The 19,988-nt window shown below is 43.1% G+C and overlaps 1 protein-coding gene across 3 annotated transcripts in view; it reads left to right on the plus strand.

Moving 5' to 3' along the window:
- Nucleotides 1-19,988, plus strand: part of FAT3 (FAT atypical cadherin 3) — a 1,056,928-nt gene that overhangs the window by 318,096 nt on the left and 718,844 nt on the right. The gene's annotated exons all lie outside the window — the stretch shown is intronic.

The following is a 19,988-nucleotide window of genomic DNA, read 5'->3' on the forward strand; positions in this document are numbered from 1 at the left end:
GAGCCTAACTTTTAGACCTGTCTGTGGTACAGCATGTGTGTGCATCAGTGGACATGCAAAAAAGGTTAGGCTAGTATTTCATAAACTGCACAGTTAATGAAATAACATATAGTTCTCTTTCAGAAGTATGCGTGTATATTTTAGTATACACAAAACATTATAGAGCAAGAAAATGCTTACTTTGCTTATTTTATAAAGATGCATAAAGGTGAATTTTCAAAAGATGCTGCATACGTAAAAAATAGCACATACGTGTATAAAATGGCATAAACGTGATTATACGCCATTTTAAAAACTGGAACATACATACATATGTTGGAGACCACAAGTAAATTTGCGCGTAAAAAAAAAAAAAAGGTGTGGGCCAGGAATGTTCCAGAGAGGGGCCAACATTTACGCACGTGTTGCTATTTGACAGCCTGCCAAACTGTCGCGCAGGTAAGTTTTTTTTTTTACAGTGTATATTTACTTCTGCTCAGTGGGGCCGATACATTAATTGTGTGCAGAAAACGGGTGCTTAGCCACCTCTCCTTGGTGCACAATTCAACATTTAAAAGAGGGGTCACGCTAAAAAGGAGGCGCTAGGGAAAAATGTGCATCCCTAGCACTTCCTTGGCATCGGGTGCACAGGAGAGATGGCTGTCAAGCCTGTTGGGAAAACGGACGCCCAATTTATGAGCGTCAGTTTTCTGCTGCTACCGGCCTGGACTGTGTATCTTGTGTGTGTGTTGGGCATCCACAATTTTTTTTTTTTTTCAAAAACTGTTTTTTTTTAAACTAAATACTGCTTTATCTGGCTCCTCGCGACAATACTATTAGGAGGAATCACTGAAAGTAGGATTTTTCTTTTTTTTTTCAATGCGCCCTTGAGCGTGGCATAACTTTAAGTCAACCCTGGGCTGGCATAAAATTTGCCGCGTTGCAAGTACGCATTAGCTGAATGGAAAATGTATTGGATCACGGGGCTTAGCTAATGGATTTACATGTGATGAGCGCTATTAGCTACACGGTGATTTGAACGTGCATGTTGGATGCGCTAATCCCCGGATTGCATCGGGGTTATGGATGCACGTCCAATCGCCTGTTAAGCCGTATGCAGCTGCATCGTTCCAGTATCTGTTGTAAGTGATCATAAGCATCTCAAAAGTGAAAAAAATGACTGGGTGAGGGATGTGGGTGAAATGGGGGTACTTCAGGCTGAAGATCCAGGAGGGCCTTCACGAGCTTCAGATGGACTGAGCGAACTGTTAGACTAATTGGTAGAACTGGTTATTTCATTTTTGTGTGTTTGTTATTAAAATCCCTGACTTGCGCGTGTAAAAGCTGATTTACCCGGGGGGGGGGGGGGGAGGAGGTGAATGCATCTAAATAACAAGAGTACAGTCTATTCACGTATCCATTTAAAATTCGAAGTACATGCTACTTAGATGCACAAATTTAAAGTTATCTGGATAAATAGAGCTTTTTTTTTTTTCTGGCTGTGTTACATGAGTCTGAAAAATGCTAATTAGATGGACAAGTAGCACTTTTCAGAATTATCTGGCTAAGTGCTGCCACGTAGCCACATAGATTAGAACTTATCTGCAAATTCAGATTTATCCAGAAAAGTAATAGAACTTCACCGGATAAGTGCTGCTCCTTTTCTGGATAAATCCTGAACTTTTGCAGTTTTTACATACACGAGTCTGTATGCGCACACACAGTATATTCTTGTATTTTATAACCTGCACATATCATTTGGGTGCAGGTTATAAAATACAGTAGTAAATTACAGTGCATCCATAACTACTACACTGTTTGAATGGGTGAATCCTTTATTCTTTGTTCACAAATGTCTGAAAAGTCAGGAGAAAGACAAAAGAGATAGGAGAAGAAATTATGTCTGTAGATTCAAACTTGCTAACAGGATGGTTTGCCAAATTAGGAAAAGGAATTGGCCCTCAGGACCCTTGCCCAGCTTGAGTGAAATATCTGTCTGAACCACTGCTGAATTTTCTCACGATTATTATGAACAGTTCCCTTGAAACTGGATCGGTTTCAGTGTTATTGAAGGATGCATATGTTAGGCCTTTGATAAAGAAACACACAGATAGTAAACTGTGGAGTAGATATTGTACATTTTCTAATTTACCTGTAATAGGAAAGCTGATTGAAGCTGTAGTTACTCTTCAATTATGAAATTTCATGGAAGATATTGGCTAATTGGAACCTGGTCAATCCGATTGCCGTGCTGCACATAGTACCGAGACCATTGTAAGCTCTGTTTTGGTTGATATGGGATGCTTGATGGATAAGGGAGAGTCCGTTATGCTATTTCTTCTTGACCTACTGGTGGTGTTTGATACTGTAAATTACTGTGTGGAAAGATTGTCCGCTAGTTCTTGCCAGCTTCAGTGAGGATTCCCTCAGAGCTCCCCTCTTTCACTTATTATATTTAATGTGCACCTTCTACTTTTGTGCCGTATTATTAGGGGCCTTGGGTTGAAGATATATACTTATGCACTTTTCGCTCTCTTTTCAATCACTGTTTAAGGGAGGTGATGAAATGAATAGAGGGAAATAGGTTAAAATTAAAGATTGGCAAAATGGATCCTGTCCTCCTACAGAAGATCTTCTGCCTTACACTTTTGGAAATACTTCTTTTATATTACGATCTGAAGTTAAAAGTTTGGAGAAGTTGTTAGACTCATTCAGCCGAATTTTAAATCGGCCACGCGTGCAAATATCGTCACGTGTGTGGCCGGGCCCTGCGCACAACGCACGCATTTTCAAAAGGGTCCAGCCACTCATGTAAGTGACGATAAGCACATAATTGCTAGACTCTGAAAAGGAGGCAGGCTGGGAGGCGTGGCCTGGGCGGAGCAGGATGGAGGCCGGCTGGGCCAGCAGCCATTAGCCGCTCTCCCAGGGAAGTGTGCGCCAGCAGTCAGCCAGCGGACACAAACTACTTCTGCTCCAGGGGAGCAGTAAGTAGTGAAACGAAAAAATTGTAAGTTTTGGGGACAGGTTGGGGGTGGGGAGGAGAGAGGAAAAGGGAGGGGTTTTAGGTAGGGGGGTAGGGAACGAAGGGAGGCCCGATTTCATCGCCGCACATACTGTGACAAAATTCGGGCCCCCTGTGCGCGCTGGCTTGCGCATGTTATAAAATCAGTGTGTCCATGTGTGCGCACATGTTTTAAAATCTACCCCATTCTTGCTTCTGAATCACAGGGGACAACAGTATCCTGCAAAGTCCTGAGTCACCTTAGATTAGTAAAACTGCTCAGAGCTTTTTTTAAGGCCACATGATCTATGACTTACAATGCAGGTTGGGGTTCTGAATAATCTAGATTATTGCAGTTCAGTCTATGTTGGCCGTCCCAAGAAGAATGTGGCCAAGCTTAAATGGTTCAGAATGCGGCAGCCAGAGTTCTTACTGATAATTCAAGATGGGATAGAGCCACTCAACTGTTTTTTTTTTTTTTTTGCATTGGCTCCCCATAGATTTGTATGTAAGATTCAAGTTATTGTACCTTGTTTTCTGGTCCTTACACTTGGCCTACACTGTATATCTATACTTGTCAAGAGTAGGTCCATATGTTTGGAATGCCCACTACAGGGAAATAAAGATCAATTTGAATTATAAGTACTTTTAACATTTGGTAAAAGCCTGATTGTGGTAGCCAATAATCTGTCTTGATCTCTGTGTGTGCTTACTTTGTATTTACGTTCATTCTCTATTTTAAATTACACTGTTTTCCACTTTGTACTGACATTTGTTGGAAAAGGCAGAATATAAATTAATAAATATAGGGTGAGAAGGAAAAGAGGAAGAGGGAGGAATGAGAGAAGTACTAATTCTTTATCTCTTCCACCAAGGAGCTCTTCTCATTTGTGGATGTTCTGTGACTATCAGGTCACTCCTGAAACACAGCCCCCTACCCCTAAAAACAAATCCAGGATATTCTTCTGTCTAGTAGTTGATCTAAACCAAATTCCCCTTTTCCACTTTGTTTAACTTGATATATCTAAGCTCCTCTCATTTCATTGCATCGGGGTTATGGACGCGCGTCCAATAGCGTGTTAAGCCGTGTGCAGCTGCATGAGCACGGTATTGATATATCTAAGCTCCTCTCATTTCAGACTGTACCTCTATTTACAGTCTATCTTCATTTTAATTCTTTCTATTTAGGTGCCATATACAAATCCTCATGGAAGTATATTTAATATATGTTCAGTTTATTGCTCTTTCTTAATTGCTTTTCTAAAATTGATAAATCAGAATGTCAGAACTAGGGATAGAGACCCAGAATGGATAAGTGGTGGATAATGCAAATCTGAAAGGTAGAGTGTGAGTGGCTCTTTGAATGAGCATTATAAGCAAGTGAGCGGATGCGGGGGGGACGATTGAGGAGGAAGGTGTACCTTGAAATAATTGAATACAGTCATTCTGAGATGTTTCTCTTGGTTGTTGCATATCAATATCTCACCTCCCTACCATTCCTTTGTGTTTCTGCATTCCAGCTGCATGCCCTTGCACTTCTTGCATTTAATTTTAACTGTCAAGCACTCAACTACTCCTTGAACTTTCTTAGATCATTTCTCATTCTGTCTACTCCCTCAGGAGTGTCCACTCTTTTGGAGATGACACTTAGAGCTGCAGAAACCTCTCCCCATGCCATCCTCATACTGTGGATCAAAAGGTCATGGGATGAAGCTGCAGAGGATCGGGGAGGTTAGGCTCAAGAGCAACATCAAGAAATATTTCTTTATGGAAGGGGCATTGGATGAATGGAATGCACGCCTAGAGGAAGTAGCAGAGACAAAAATGGTAATGGAATTCTAAAAAGCATGGGGTAAATACAGAGGATCTCTAGTGGCAAGAAGGAAAAGGAGAAGCTGGGGGTCTGTGGAGTTCCTCTGGGAATGAGGTAGAATGGACTTGATGGGCCTAATAGTTCTTATTTGATGTCATATTCTGACAGTGGCAGTATTGTAAACAACCTACCCTTCCTCTCTTTTCAGCAGAGGGGAGGCGATAAGGATAAAGGGTGTACACAGGCAGTGGGGTATCCAGGTTGGTAACAGCAGGCTACAGATCTCCAGAAACCAATTGGGTTCGTACAGGCAGATTAGCAGTGGCTCAGGTAGTGTACCGCGAGGCCTTGGGGTCCTAGGTTGATGGATGTTCGAGCAACAACCTCTCCAATTTTAGTAGGTATGTACATTATTACAAAACTTGGGAGTAGGACATGGCGAAGAGAGAGAACGGGGTTGGGTGGGGGGAATTAATTATGGGTTCTCAATGTTCATCTACCCAGAATGGTAGAGAGCCAATTGGGAAGAAACAAAAACTGACTTCAATAATGTATGATTTCCTGCAAGTGGTCAGGCCTCTGTGGCTGGCATCTGGGATAGTTATCCTTCTAGTGTGGTTTAACCAAGCAGACTATTTGGACCAATTAGCCTTCTTCTACTATCATCTGCTGTGTTGCGTTAATGGGAGTGTGTGTCTTAAATGTGCAGACTGTGCGTAAATGTGGAGTGGCATGAGGAGACTATATATATTGCTGGAGGGAACAAGTGTGTGTGTCTAAAAAGAACTTCTCACAGAGATCTACTGTCTGTTACTGAAGTCTGAAGTTTCTCCTTTCGTGTGCTTATAAACAAAATCCTTCTCGTGTCTGGAACAGCAGAACAGTTGATTTAAAATGTTACCGTTGAATATTTGGAATCTTTTTTTTTTTTTTTTAATTCTAGTGAGTATCAGTAGAGAGAGCGTGGCCTAGCAGAGTAATAGACTTGGGGTTAGGGGACTGGGTTTTTGAATCCCGCTTCCTTCCACTGACAATTGGGTAGGTCACTCGATCCTCCTGTTGCCTCAGGGTATCCACAGGGACTCTGAGCTCTTTGTGGGGGAGTGACTTGTACTTGAGGTAACCTTGTCAAGGCAACTGTAAGGGTTAGGTCCTGACTCACTATCACTTGTAAAGTACATTTGATAAAATACCTATTGTCACGTCTTCAGCCTTTTAAAAAATCTGACCCAGAAGGGCATTTCTGAAGAGAACCATTGTACAGAGTATTAGGAAAATAAATGAATTATGTATGCTGAGGTGAGGGCACCTGCAGTTCTCTGTAATTTTCACCTTGATTTTGTTGGTGGAGGCAATAAGAGGTGGCCAAGGAATGCCTCAGAGACTGGGGAGCTTTGTTATGGGATTAGCTTGCTGATTTATTTACAGCGGTACACTGCCAAGTTGCACAAGGCCAGGGGGCTGTAAATAAACAAAATAAAAGGCTAGCTCCAGTGGGAGGTCAGCTATACGGCGGCTGACTTTTTTTTTTTTTACCAGGCTAGAAGCACCTCTAGGCCCACGCCAAGCTTCAGGGCCTGCTAAGAGGAGCTCTGGGAACAGGGCCGTGTTTCATCTTCTCTATCACAGCTCGGCACATTTAGTTTGTTTATGTATCTATTTTTTCCCCAGTTGTCCCACCAACTTTAGGATGGCAGTTTTTCTGACCAGAGTTGGCCAGATAATTTTAACCGGTTTACGCTGAATAGCAGTGCCCGGCGCATATGTTTTAACCATGCCCTGAAACACACCCCGCTTCTCCTCTTTTTGTCCAGCTAACAGCCTGTGCATGGGGGGGAGGTGAAATATTTGAATGCTGTGATTTATTCGACTGATCCCGAAAGTTAACTGGAGAAATGCCTTGAATAGCAACCTTTGTAATTCCACAGCTCTGCTTTCTGTGGACACATAAGTCCCTACGAGACCTGTATTCTTACTCTCCATAATTATAGCTCCTTTTGACCGTCTTCAATACTGCACTGGCTGCATGGGTGCGCTCTCATTTAAAATTGCCTAACTAACCTTATTACTGGACCACTCCTATCAAGAACTACGTAATACTTTTATAAGCCTTTAAAAAAAAATAAAATATATATATATAAACATTCAAAAACCACAGTGGGCCCTTTCACAGGACATCTTTTAAGTATATTTAACCCGACAAAGGTGTGTTTTGACTACTCCGTCTCCTTTAGCTCCTTTGGCTCAAAAAAGCAAAATTCATCCTTTGTAGAAAGTGCAAATGCTGGCCTAGGAAGAAGCTCTTGACACAGTATGCCCCGTACAGTAAGCTGCTGAGCTTCTTGAAACACTGATCGCGATCTTCTCCTGGCTCCTGCTGGCAGGACCTGAGCTAACCCTGGCAGGCCAGGAGGCGTCAGTCATGTCGGTCTCTAAAGGCTAAGACACAGCTGACTGTATGCAACTGAAGGCTGTCTGTGCTTTGTTTTATTGCTCTTACACCATGCTGTAGGAGATAAATAAGAGCAGATTATTCAAAGGAAGAGGAAGATGGTACTAACTTTATTTATAAAGGGCGGGCAGCTGTCCATAACTCTAAACAAATTCTGTTTCTTCACAGGTGTTTTGGGGTATTGCGTGGAAAATTGTTCTGTTTGCTGTAATGTGCTGTACCGAGATGTTTTCCATTTTCAGTCTTTTATGCTATGTTTATTATTCCCCCCGCCAAAAAAAAACCAAAAGACCAAAAAAAACCCCAAACCAGTGCTCCTAGTTCAAGAGGAAGGAAAGTATGCTCTGTCTTGGGAAGAATTGTCTAATTTATTTTCCCCTCAACTGCTGTATATCATTTTCTGGAGCAGACGCTTCCATTTGAACAATGTTGTGATAAATTATTTGCAGCGACTTTGTGTACTCTGAAGCAGTTAAGAGGCCACTGAAGTGCCAAAGGGAAAGGAAGTGATATATCCTTTGCACCACTTAGACTGTCCGGAAAATCTAAGACAAATTTGGACAGTTGAGTATCTGTGTGTGTGTGTGTGTGTGCGCGCGCGTGTGTGTGTGTGTGTGTGTATGTGTGTGTGTTTTTAATGTCTTGGTTTCATCTCGTTTCTGTGTGCTGTTTTATACACCGTTGGGGTTGTTCTTTCAGTGCATGACTTGAATCGCACCACTTTTTAGCAATCTTTTTTTTTTTTGTCTCTTTCTATTGAATGATTTTCCGTATTTCTAATCTGTGACTTTTTTTTTTCTTTTTTAAACTCTCTCTGTTCAAACAACAACCAACGATTCAGAGATTCTGTCATGTGACTGGTTTTGGGGGAACCTGGTTTAAAAAAAAGTGCATTTTGTCACTGCCAGGGCCGCAAGCCTCTGTACTGAATATTGGGCCAAATGAAGTTTTTTGACCGACCAACTCAGAGTGTGAGGATGGAGAACATGCCCTTTCCTGCCACATTGATTTACTGAAGCGTGTGGGGAGGGTACATAAACCATAAATCATAACCTGAATGTCCTTGGTCCCGTTTGCTTTGTACTTGCTTTTGCACTCTCATTGGAGCAAAGAAAGTTATTATGTGAAACGCTTGTATCTTTGGAGAACTTTGGTAACCTGCATATCTTTTCCAGTGACAATGGATGTTTCTTGGTAGAAAACCTTAATAAAAGTAGCAGTAAGTAATTGCAATGAATATTTGGAGTAAATGAGCCTATTCTCTGTTTTTTATTTAAATCTGTTTTTTTTTTGTTTGTTTGCTTTTCAGAAATGTAGGCAGAAGTTTTTGATTAGAAATGGGCATGATTTTTATTTTTCAGTTTGGGGGTGGAAGAGGAGTGGGAAGGGCTTCAGAAGGTGGCTGGAGAGAAAAACAGATTTGGAAGGGGCAGATTGGCTGTGAATTACAAACGTGAATTGGATCCTTTCCTAGCATGTGGATAGATGGATTCAGGACCAGTGGGTTATGCACTTCTACCAGCAGATGGACACGGAGCAAGCTGATATCACAGTATATTTACTTCTGCAGTGACATCAGCTTGACAGTATTCTCCATCTCCAGCAGATGGTGGGCGTGCATCTCCCTACTGGGGATTGTTTAAAATTTTAGAAGGAGAAGGAATTTAAGTCACCCCGCTCTCCTGCGATGATACCTGTTGGTCCCTCCCCTAGCTGAGAATTCCTGAGGTGATTTCCATGATTCCTCAGATGAGTGCCTTGGTCCAGTAGCTGGTTCTTCAGCTGCAAGAAGCCGAGCATGGCGGTGACCTTATATGCCCTCTTCCCCCACAGCCGGAGACCATCTCTATATTCAGCTGGGTAAAGCTGAGTTCAGGTAAGTTTAAAAAAAAAAAAAAGAAAAGAAAAAGTCAGAGACAGAGTAGTGGGGTTGTTGTAGAACTTCCTCCAGTCTCCGTACTTGGCACGCCATTCTGAGATTCGTTTCCACTCCCATGAGGGCTAAGGGACCTGGGCAGCCCAGCGGGTTGAGAGGCCCGGGTGAGCTTGGCCCCACAGTTAGGCATGCAAGTGCGTCTGTCTGTACGTCTGAATTGTTTCTTTTGGACACACTTCCTGTGCACACATTCTGAAACATATTGGTTGTGCGCCCAGGATTAGTGCAGTGACAGTGTAGTTAAGTTTTGCAGTGCACAACGTTGGGATGCCTAAATTTGCTGCCTGTTATATTCGGGCATCTCAGCCTGGAGTGCCCTCTAACTTGTGCTAGCGCTACTTAGAGACTCAGGGAGAATTATCTTCCTCTGATTTTACTAAGCCTGGTTCTTCCTAGCCTGATGAAGGTCTGGTTAAGGACATATCAGGAGGGAGTCCTGACCTTGGAACTCCCTTGACTGGTTCCTCAGTAGGGGATGGCAGCTCAGTGGGGCACCGCTCAAGTGCCTCCTGGTTTTTGCATGGATCTTTGTGCCTTTTCTTGGGTTGAATCCTTTCAAGGATAGCAAACAGTCCTCAGCCCCATCTAATCCTGTCAGGTCAGATTCTCAGGCGGTGGCCTCTCCCTCTTCCGGTACTACTGTCAAGCACTGGAGCATGCTGTGATTGACTGCAGGTACCCCAGAGGAATCCTGATGGCATTGATGATGAGGCAGATCCTGACTCTGGAGAATGGGGAAATTCTTCCGGGAATGGAGCCATGTAGGACTATGTTGCGGTTCTTTCATAGAGATGAAATGCCTGCTCTGATTTCCCAGACGTTGAAGATGCTGGGAGTACCTGGGGCAGATTCCATGTCTGAACCAAAGAAACATCACATTTTGGTTTTTTTGGTGTAAAACCTGTTTTTTTCCCTGTTATGGAGGCCATTCAAGAATTGATTGATCTTGAATGGGATGCCCCGGAGACAAATTTCAAAGGGGGTCGGACCTTCGATGGCCAGTACCTTCTGGGTCCAGTGGTGAGAGAGCATCTGCATTTTCTGAAATGCGTGGAGGGAAGAGCAGCCTTGAAAATATGCATAATAGGAGTATTGAGGCCATCCTTAAGTAAGCATTTGAAGCAGTGGCAATGACCTTACAGATAGCTTCTTGTTGTTCCCTGGTAGCTTGCTCTTGTTTGCTTCTTTCTCAGGAGATTGATGACTCTGGAGTGTCTTCCAGGGCAGTTATGGAACCCCCTCCATTTTTTTATCAGATGCGGGCTGCAATTTGGTCCACACCTCAGCCAGAGGAATGGATTTGGTAATAGTGGCCAAGTGTCAGTTATGGCTGAGAAATTGGTCAACCGATGTAAACTCTAAATCTAACTTTTTGAAATTGCCCTTTAAAGGCTTGCTCTTGTTTGGGAGTGGGTTAGAGAAACTGGCCAGTAAGTGAAGAGAATCCCTGGTTCCTTGATTGCTGGAGGATAAGAAGCAGTTGCTGCGCCCCCTTGGTATGAAAGGTCATCTCAGGGATTCCAAGCTTTTTCATCCCTACAAAAGGGCGACCGTTTAGAACACTCGGCCTTTTGGTAGGTCTCTGTCCTTTTGTACCAGACAGCTCAGGCGGGACGCGGGTTCAGGTACTTCCTGAGCCTCCCAGTGAAGATTTGTCAACCCACCCCCAGGAAAAGGAGGTAAGGGGATGTCTCTTTTTTATCAGAGGTGGGTTGAAATCACATTGGATCAGTGGGTCCTGGAGGTGATACGGAAGGGATATACATTAGAATTTCACAGTGTTCCTTGGGATGTATTCATGGTGTCTCCCTGCCACTCCCCTCAGAAGAAGCAGGCAGTGGATTGAACATTGTCAAGGCTCTTCAGTCTGAGGTCTGTCGTTCCAGTACCTACTTCTCAAGAAAATATGGGTTGGTATTCCATCTATTTCGTTGTGCCTAAGAAGAGGACTCCTTTCATCCTATCCTGGATCTCAAAGGGGTCTAATGTCATTTGCTGGTGACTCATTTTCGATAAGAAATGTTATGCTCAGTGATAATGGCCAAGCAGTCGGGAGAATTTCTGACCTCCTTGGATCTGTCCAAGGCATACCTTCATATTCCCGTCCGATTGGAGCACCAGTGATTTCTGCGTTTCGTGGTGTTGGGGTGCCATTATCAGTTTTGGGTGCTGCCTTTTGGACTGGCCACTGCTCCCAGAACTTTTACAAGGTTATGGTGGTGATAGTGGTGGCAGAAAGGATGGGATCCTGGTACACCCGTATTTGGACGATTGGCTGAATCGGGCCAAGTCTCTGGAAGAGACCACCCTGGTGACACGCAAGGTGATCTCCCTGTTGCAGGAGCTCGGTTGGGTGGTAAACCTAGCCAAGAGCATCTTCAGCCATTTCAGTCATTGGAGTATCTGGGTGTTCAGTTTGACATGAAGCAGGGCAAACTTTTCCTGCAAGAAGCTCATATTCAGAAGTTGGTGACTCAGGTGTGTCTCTTGATGAACACTATTTGCCCGACAGTATGGTCCTATCTGTAGGTACTCGATTTGATGGCAGCAACCCTGGAAGTGGTGGTGTGGGCACGAGCACATATGCGTCCTCTTCAGCATTCCCTAATGTCTCGTTGGAACCCGCAGTCTCAGGACTATTCGATTCAGCTCCACCTGCTAATGGAAGTCTTTGCTCGTTCCTTCAGTGGTGGTTGCAAGCGGATCATTTGAGAAAGGGAATCTCCTTGACATCACTGGACTAGTTCGTACTGATGACAGATGCAAGCCTCCAGGGTTGGGGAGCTAACTTTCAGAAACTAACAGTGCAAGGGTGCTGGGATACAGAAGAGTCTCTCCGGAACATCAATTGCCTGGGTGGTCTGGTTGGCATGCTTGCAGTTCAGTGGCAGGCTGCAAGGTTGAGTGGTCCAGGTAATGTGGGACAACACAACAACAGTGACTTACATCAATCAGCAGGGAGGAACCAAGAGCCAGCAAGTGTCGCAGGAGATAAGCCAACTTATGGAATGGGTGAAAGTGCATCTTCAGGGTATCTTGGCCTCGCACGTTGCAGGAAAAGACAATGTAAAAGCAGACTTTCTCAGCAGAGAGAGTCTGGACCTAGGTGAATGGGTATTGTTGGACAAGGCATTTCAGCTGATAGTGGATCGCTGGGGCCTTCCGTTTCTGGACCTGCTGATGACTTTTCGCAATGTGAAGGTTCCTTGATTCTTCAGTTGCAGGAGAGATCCAAAGTCCTTAGTTATTGATGCTCTTGTGCAGGTCTGGCCGGAGGACAAGCTGCTGTATGCCTTTCCCCCATGGCCCATGTTGGGCAGAATAGTTTGGAACATTACAGGGGGGATGGTGCTTTTGGTGACCAGGAGACCATGGTCTGCAGATCTGCAAAGGCTCCTAGTAGACTCCCCCTCTGTTTTCCGGCACACATAAATCTGTTGTAGCAGGGACCTGTTCTTCACAAAGATCCAACTCAGTTTTGTCTTACGGAATGATTCTTGATAGGGCTTGCTTGCTGAAGTGTGGATATTCTACTGCGGTGATTGCCACCTTGTTACAAGTATGAAAGTTCTCCACTTCCTTAGCCTATGTGCGGGTTTGGCGAATGTTTGAGGCTTGGTGTGAAGGTCGAGGAGTGCTTCCTCCTGTTAAGATCCTGCTTATTTTGGAATTTTTGCAGGATGGGTTGAATAAAGGATTGGCCCTTAATTCCATGAAGTTACAGGTAGTGGCTCTTGCCTGTTTAAGGGGCCAGGTGAATGGTGAATCCTTATCGGCTCATCCAGATGTGGTCCATTTCTTGAGGGGTGTGAAACATCTTCATCCTCCCTTGCAGTTACTGGTATCCTTTTGGAGCCTTAATCTGGTGTTGGATTTCTTGGTAGGCGTTACGTTTCGACCATTGCATAGTCTTTCATTGCGTTTACTGACCTTGAAAACGGTGTTTCTGGTGGCAATCTGTTCTGCACATCAAATTTCCAAGCTGCAGGCCTTGTCTTGCCAGGAGCCATTCCTTTGGATGACTCCAGAGGCAATACAGCTGTATACTGTTCATTCTTTTTTGCCTAAGGTGGTCTCGGATTTTCACTTGAATTAGTCCATTTCCCTGCTGTCCCTGGATAGGGAAAGAAATGCGGAGGAATATCACCTGTTGCATCCTTTGGATGTCGAGACATGTTGTGAGATATCTGATGGTTTCTAACCCTTTTCGAAAGACAGATTGCCTGTTTATCCTTCAGGGTGTAGGTAAACAGGGTGAGCCGGCTTCGCGAACTACAATAGCTCACTGGATTAATGAGGTAGTCATGGCTGCACATGTGGATGCTGAAAAGCCATTGCCTACTCAGGTTAGGGCTCATTCCCCTAGGGCTCAGGCAGTGTCATGGGCGGTGGTTAGATTGTTGTCTCCCGTCGACATTTGCTAAGCTGCGATGTGTTCCTCCTTACACACATTTTCTAGGTATTACCATCTGGATGTGCAGGCCTGGGAGGATGCAGCCTTTGCACGAGTGGTGTTGACTGGATGGCGGGCAGTCTCCCACCTTATTCAAGAGTAGCTTGGGTACATCCCACTAGTCCTGAATCCATCTATCCACTTACTAGGAAATGATAAATAATTACTTACCTGATAATTTCCTTTCCTTAAGTTGGATTCAGCTTCCTGTCCTTGGCTGCCGAATGATTGTGTGATGTCCTCCTATGTGGCTACTTATTCCAAGGGATTACTGGAATGTATTTGTCCAGTCCCTAGCCTAGTATCATACTTTCTTGCATGACTTCAGTTTTTATTGTTGGTTGAGTACAGAAATCGTTGTCTTTTTTTAATCGTTTTTTGCTAGTCTGTCCACAGTTGCTTTTGAAGAGATTACTGGCAGGCTGATGTCACAGCAGGACTATATATACTGTGATGTCAGCTTGCTCTGTCTCCATCTGCTGGTAGAGGTGCATAACCCACTGGTCCTGAATCCATCTATCCACCTTATGGAAAAGGAAATTATCAGGTAAGTAGTACTTTCTCATTTTTTTATTCCAGTTCGCACTTTCACAGCACAACTATGGCTTTTTCTTAATCGTGTGTTTGATATTTGCATGCTTAGTCTGACAATGCTGCACCCCAAATCTAACCACCAGTAAATTCTGGTCTAGCATTATGGAGTCAGAGCTAGAACATCTCCTAGCAGCAGTGCCAGGGTGAAGAAATTCAACAGGTTGCCTGTGACTACTGAGCATTTACAGCATTAACTCTCTCTTCTCCCCTCTCCCCCCCAAAAAACCCTGCCAACAAATATGTAGCATTCATTAATAGGTTTTGCAGCAGAGGTGCTAACCAAAAATGTTTTGGCGTAGCCAGCGTATTGTGGCACTTGAATGAAATGTATCCCCAGCGGAACACATGGTCTGGAATATCTCAAAAAGAAGTTACTATGCTATCTCCACTAGCAGCAGTGGTGGAGCACGCTATTTGTCATACTCTTCTTTAGTATTACATCTTTCCAGAATTCCATTGCCATGCCTGCCATCAGTTACTTTAGTTTCCAGCTGAGCCTTCTCTCTCATCAATGTGCCTCAAAACTGGCTAGTCCTGCACTGGCCATTGGAAAGGGGCACTGCCCATTACCAGGGCAACCCCTTTGGCCAATGTCCTTCATTTTCATTGAAAACAAGATTTTTTTGCAAAAACAAAAACTGGTTATGCAAAAGCTTTTCATATTTTTACTATTTTAACCCCTAATTTTATAATACTCAACACTGAATTTTGTGTTTTGTCCTTCCTGTCGTACTCTATCCCTGCAAAAAAAAAAATGAGTGGCCTGGCCCAACTTCATTGCCTGTACTGAGTCTTTCACATGACCTTCCCTCCCCCACAATATGAGCCACAGTTCTTGTTTCTTGTCCCCCCCATCCCATACCCTAAAATAAATTCCAGTATTTACCCAGAAAAACGCATGGTCCGTTTTTGCACTGATTTTTCCTTTGTTTTTGTGGTTATTGCATTAACACTGACTAATTCCAGCAAAATAACCGAAAATCAAGAGTTTTGACATTTTTTTACTGCAGGTAAATCCCTTCTTTGCAGATAGAACAGTTTGTTTATGTTTTTCAGGGACTTGCAAAAGACAGATTCTCGATACCTGATACCATCCTTCAAGTGTTGTTTCACTAAATGAATTTCTGAACTCTGCTCCAGACTGCATCCGAGAATGATCAAGGCCTTGTGGGTCAATAAGGTGCCAACCAATCATTTACTGTTCATATTTGGACAAGTGCAGCTGGGAAAGCTAAAGATTATATCACAGTAATGGCCCACTGAGTTTGTTTAGCTTCTGCCTTATTGCCTTTCTCCTCATCCAAAAATCTATGACATTACCATGTTATTACAGTGAAGTAATAAGTATCTAGTTCTTAAAATACAGCATCATTGTTGATGATGATGATTCATTTGGCACTGTTAACGATATTACTGTTATTGAAACAGAAACTTGATGATAGAAAAAGTCCATATGGCCCATCTAGTCTGCCCATCCATCTAATCAATTAATTAATTAAAAAACCCTTCCATACCACAAGCTTCCATACAATTTTGTGTTCAGAGTGGTATACATAAAACATACATAAAAATTATAAAACAAAACATGCATATAATTTAATTCAAAATTTTATATTCAACAACAAAATGATTGCAGCAAAATCCATAATTATTGCTTTCATCCAAACGCCTCCCGGAAAAGCAAGGCCTTCACAGTCTTCCTAAAAACTTTTAACCTCTGACTCTTTTCGCAGGTGCAACAGTTAGGCATGCCAACATACTGGAGCCACATAAGAGAAAGCTCTAGCTCTTATATGCTGGAGTTCATAATCTCTGTGTGAGGGATCCTACAGTAAATGCTGGTTGGCAGAGCAAAGAGCACATGCCGGTCTATTTTTTTTTTTTTTTTAGAAGAAAAACATGGAGTATTTTCATGTAACAACTTGAACATTAGGACTAGTAACCAAAATCTCACCCTGTACTTCACAGGCAACCAGTGTAAGGCTTGCAATGTTGGGGTGATACGATCAAACTTTGTAAGGCCTAATAGGCATTCAGCAGCATGTTGAATTAATTGCAGAACGGTGCTGCAGTAGTCAATATGACCTAGGATAAGAGACTGGAGTACTGATCAAAACATCTCTGCTGGGTATTAAGTACTTCAGTGGTCTGAGCATTTTTAGTTTGTAAACTGCTGCTTTAGTTAGATGTTCTATGTTTTATAACTCCCATCACGTCCTTAGAGATCTCATGCTCTCTTGACCTTCTTGCTGCTGTGGGTTTGTCATCTTTCTGATTCCTACCTGTCTTCCATGTTCGCTGCGCGTGCTTTCAGTAGCGCGAGGGTGCTTTTTGTCAGTACTCAGTCGATCTGTCCATCCTTATACATCTAATGGCCTGACAGCAAAGGACCCCATTTTGGAGTGCATTTGGCACAGTGGATGGACAGTAAAAGTTGTCAGTCTGTTTCCATTTTGGTACTGATTGGTCAGTTTTTTTGGCCCATTTTCCTGGGCTTGAAATGCATCCTGTTATTGCTCTGGGCACACATTATCCCACTTATGTATAGGTCCAGAACTTTCCTTGCTGCATTGCTGATGCCGACTACCGCCGCCTGTCTTTGCTATTGTTTCGGGGTTTCCTGATTTATCGAATCTTTTACAATAGGCGCACAAGTGATGAAAAGCCTTGCTAAGTTAGGCTGAATGCGTGGGCGACATAGGTTGAGGAGGGTACCCTCGTGCATGCCCGTATGACCACCACGGCTCTCTTTTTTTCAAAGAAGCCATTGGCCTTATCATCAAACTTTTTTCAAACGAGGAGGGAGAGAAGGGGAGTCCCCTATGTAATTCCCAGCCTCTTTCTCATAGACATATATTTATTTATTTGTTCTTTGAAGGTTAATACACTTGAGTTTTCTGCTTTCCATGCTGGAGAGGAGTTAATTCTTGCATGCAGCCAAATAACCTGCCCAGGACAAATTGTGATCCTCCATACTCGGTGTAAATTGTGATCATGAGACTGTCTCTTAAAAATGCAAACAAATCCTTAATCACTTAGACTGCGGGATCACAAATTCTGAAAGCTGGAGGTCTGTTATGGTTACAAACTAGTTTACAACAGTTTTCCTTGGCAACATTGTGGTTTTCAGGGGCCTGAAAGAGACTAGGTAAAGCATTTCACACTAAATAAATTTGCTGTTCGCAGAGTCCACCTATCCTTGGTATCCCAGGAATTCACATACTAATTCATTTTGGTAGAATGGAGACATGTCGGTCCATTTCCTGAGCATTTTAATGTGACCGATCCCTGGTTATAGAGTGAATACCATTTAGAAATAATGACCCAAGGAGCCAAGTAAATGGTTATTATTAATAGAATAATTATGGCATGTTAAACATTTTTATGCAAGAATTCTAGGTCTTAATTGTTCCTTTCACTTTTAACTAGAATGTAAAAATGTGATTTAGGATTAGATGGGTATATTGTGGAAATACGTACCATTGGTGGATATTGATATTCCAACTAATAGCTCTCATGCTGCTTTACACTGAAATCTTTAATAATCAGCATCTGGAACTGTACAGGATAGGTCGCTGGTACTAGAAATCTATTTTTTTCTCGTTATCCTGCCGCGTGACATACGTTCTCTCTGTGTGAACTTTGTTAAATTAACAATACCAGCAACCCCACCCCCACTCCCAATTCTTATGAAAAAGCAAATCATTGCCGTCCTTTTTGTCATTCTGGTTTCTGTTTAATTCCTGATTATGTGTTAATGTTTTAGAAGGTTGAATGATCCTCCTACTGAGCCATTCAGATTGCTGCATACCCAAGTTGTATTGCGGCTACGAAGGCACGACGTTCATACACAAGAAGTACAAATGCAGTAAAAATGAGCTATTCTGCAAATCTGGAGATTTTTACAAAGAGGTGGCAAATTCATAATAAAGCAAGCATATATATTTTTTTTAAACTGTAAAACTATAAGAATATGCTAAGAAACAAAAGAAAAGAGATGGGACAGTAACTTTCAAACTGGTGCATTGGCGCACGTATATGCATGTGTGTCGGCGCACACCCAGAGACGCGACAGTTTTATAACATGTGCGCACATACCGGCTTATGTTATAAAATACCCTATGTGTGCTCCTAATTTTGAAAGGGGGCGTGCACAGCTGCGCAAAGTCACGTTTGAGCTGCAGAAGTTGGGGAATTTTATAACATGCATGCATCCACGCTATGACCAGTTTCACCACTTTGTCTAACAGGTCAACCAGTCTAGAGTTAAGTTCTTTAGCCTGCACTCCCTCTAGTAAACTCCTCAGGGATGCCAGTTTTTCGTGTTTATTAACTTACGCCTCCTCCATAGCAGAAGTAAACTTACGTGGCATTGCTAGGTACTCGCGCGCACATCTCTTGGCCCCGCCCTGGAATGTCCATGCCCCGCTCTCACCACACCCCTTTTTTTTCCGATGCGAGATGTGCGTGCATCGGCACATGTGCGCGCATCTCCTCGCTTTATAAAAATGGGTGGACATACTCATGTGCTAGATGGGTGCCCATCTTCCGATTTTGATGCATGCATTTCTCTTAAAATTCACCTCAAAATGTCTAGTAGCCTCTACTAGTGCTCTAAGAATTAAAGGTTAAACAGCATGTGGAGAGCCAGGAAATGGGCTGCTTTCAATATGAAATTGATGGAGGGCAATATTGGGATGTCTTGCTCCCTTTCTGGTTGTATTCAGGTCTGGCTTAAAGGTCTACCTCTTTGAGATTGCTCTTAAGTCCATGAACCTGACCTTGGCCCTCTCACATTAAACATGTTTTACTATTATAGTTAATTGATTACTAGAAAATGATTTTTCTTGTCTCTGTCTCTCAAGTAGATTGTAAGCTCTTTATGGATCAGTACCGTTCTGCATACACCTAGCAGCACTATGGAAATGCTGAATAACAGTAGCAGTAGTAATACGTGGGGAAATGATCCGTCTTTTTAATATTATTACGTTTCAAATCATAGTTTTTTTTACTTCCAGCATTTTACAAGGGTTTCTATCTGATGAAATCCGGAGGCTTGCCAAAAATGTATCATATGAATGAATCTCTTCCAGGATAGAGACAAATATTGCCCAAGTCACCCCCAATACCTTTTTTTTTTTTTTTGCAGCAAGCTACCTACTGTACCTGAAATGTAATTCACCTTGAGCCATCAGTGAAAAGGCATGAGCTAAAAATAAATGTAATAAAATGAGAAAAATGTTCACTCTCAAATTATCCTCCAACTTACGGGGTCATTTTCTATTGGTATCGCATAGCGATAAGCGGCTATTGCACGCAAAAAGTCTCTTCGCGTGCGATAGCTTGCCGGGGGAGGAGTTAGGGCGGCGAGGTGGCGGATGCGGCGGTATCTTTGCTGGCGGCTATAAGGTAAGACACGTTATCGCGCCAGTAGCATGCCCAATAGCGCCACCTTTCACGGTGGCGCTATTGGGTGCGAAAGCCGGCAGCGATAACACCACCATGGTGCGAAGGTTGCCGGCTTTCGCAGGTCCGCCCCGCCTCCCCGTTTTCGCTGGATTCACCATTCTGCGTTAGAATGGTGAATCCAGGCCTTAGTTTGATCTGGAATACCGGATTTTGGTGGTATCAGCATTTACCTTCTCAAACAAAACCTTATGAGAGACTTTGCTTAGCATCTTTGTGATATGTTTCCCATCCTAAAAGGCTCAGAATCCATTTTCAGTCCGCCTGTGGCAAATGCATTTCCAACAGGAA

This window comes from Rhinatrema bivittatum, chromosome 5, assembly GCF_901001135.1.
Source record: "Rhinatrema bivittatum chromosome 5, aRhiBiv1.1, whole genome shotgun sequence".
NCBI classification, from domain to species: Eukaryota; Metazoa; Chordata; class Amphibia; order Gymnophiona; family Rhinatrematidae; genus Rhinatrema; species Rhinatrema bivittatum.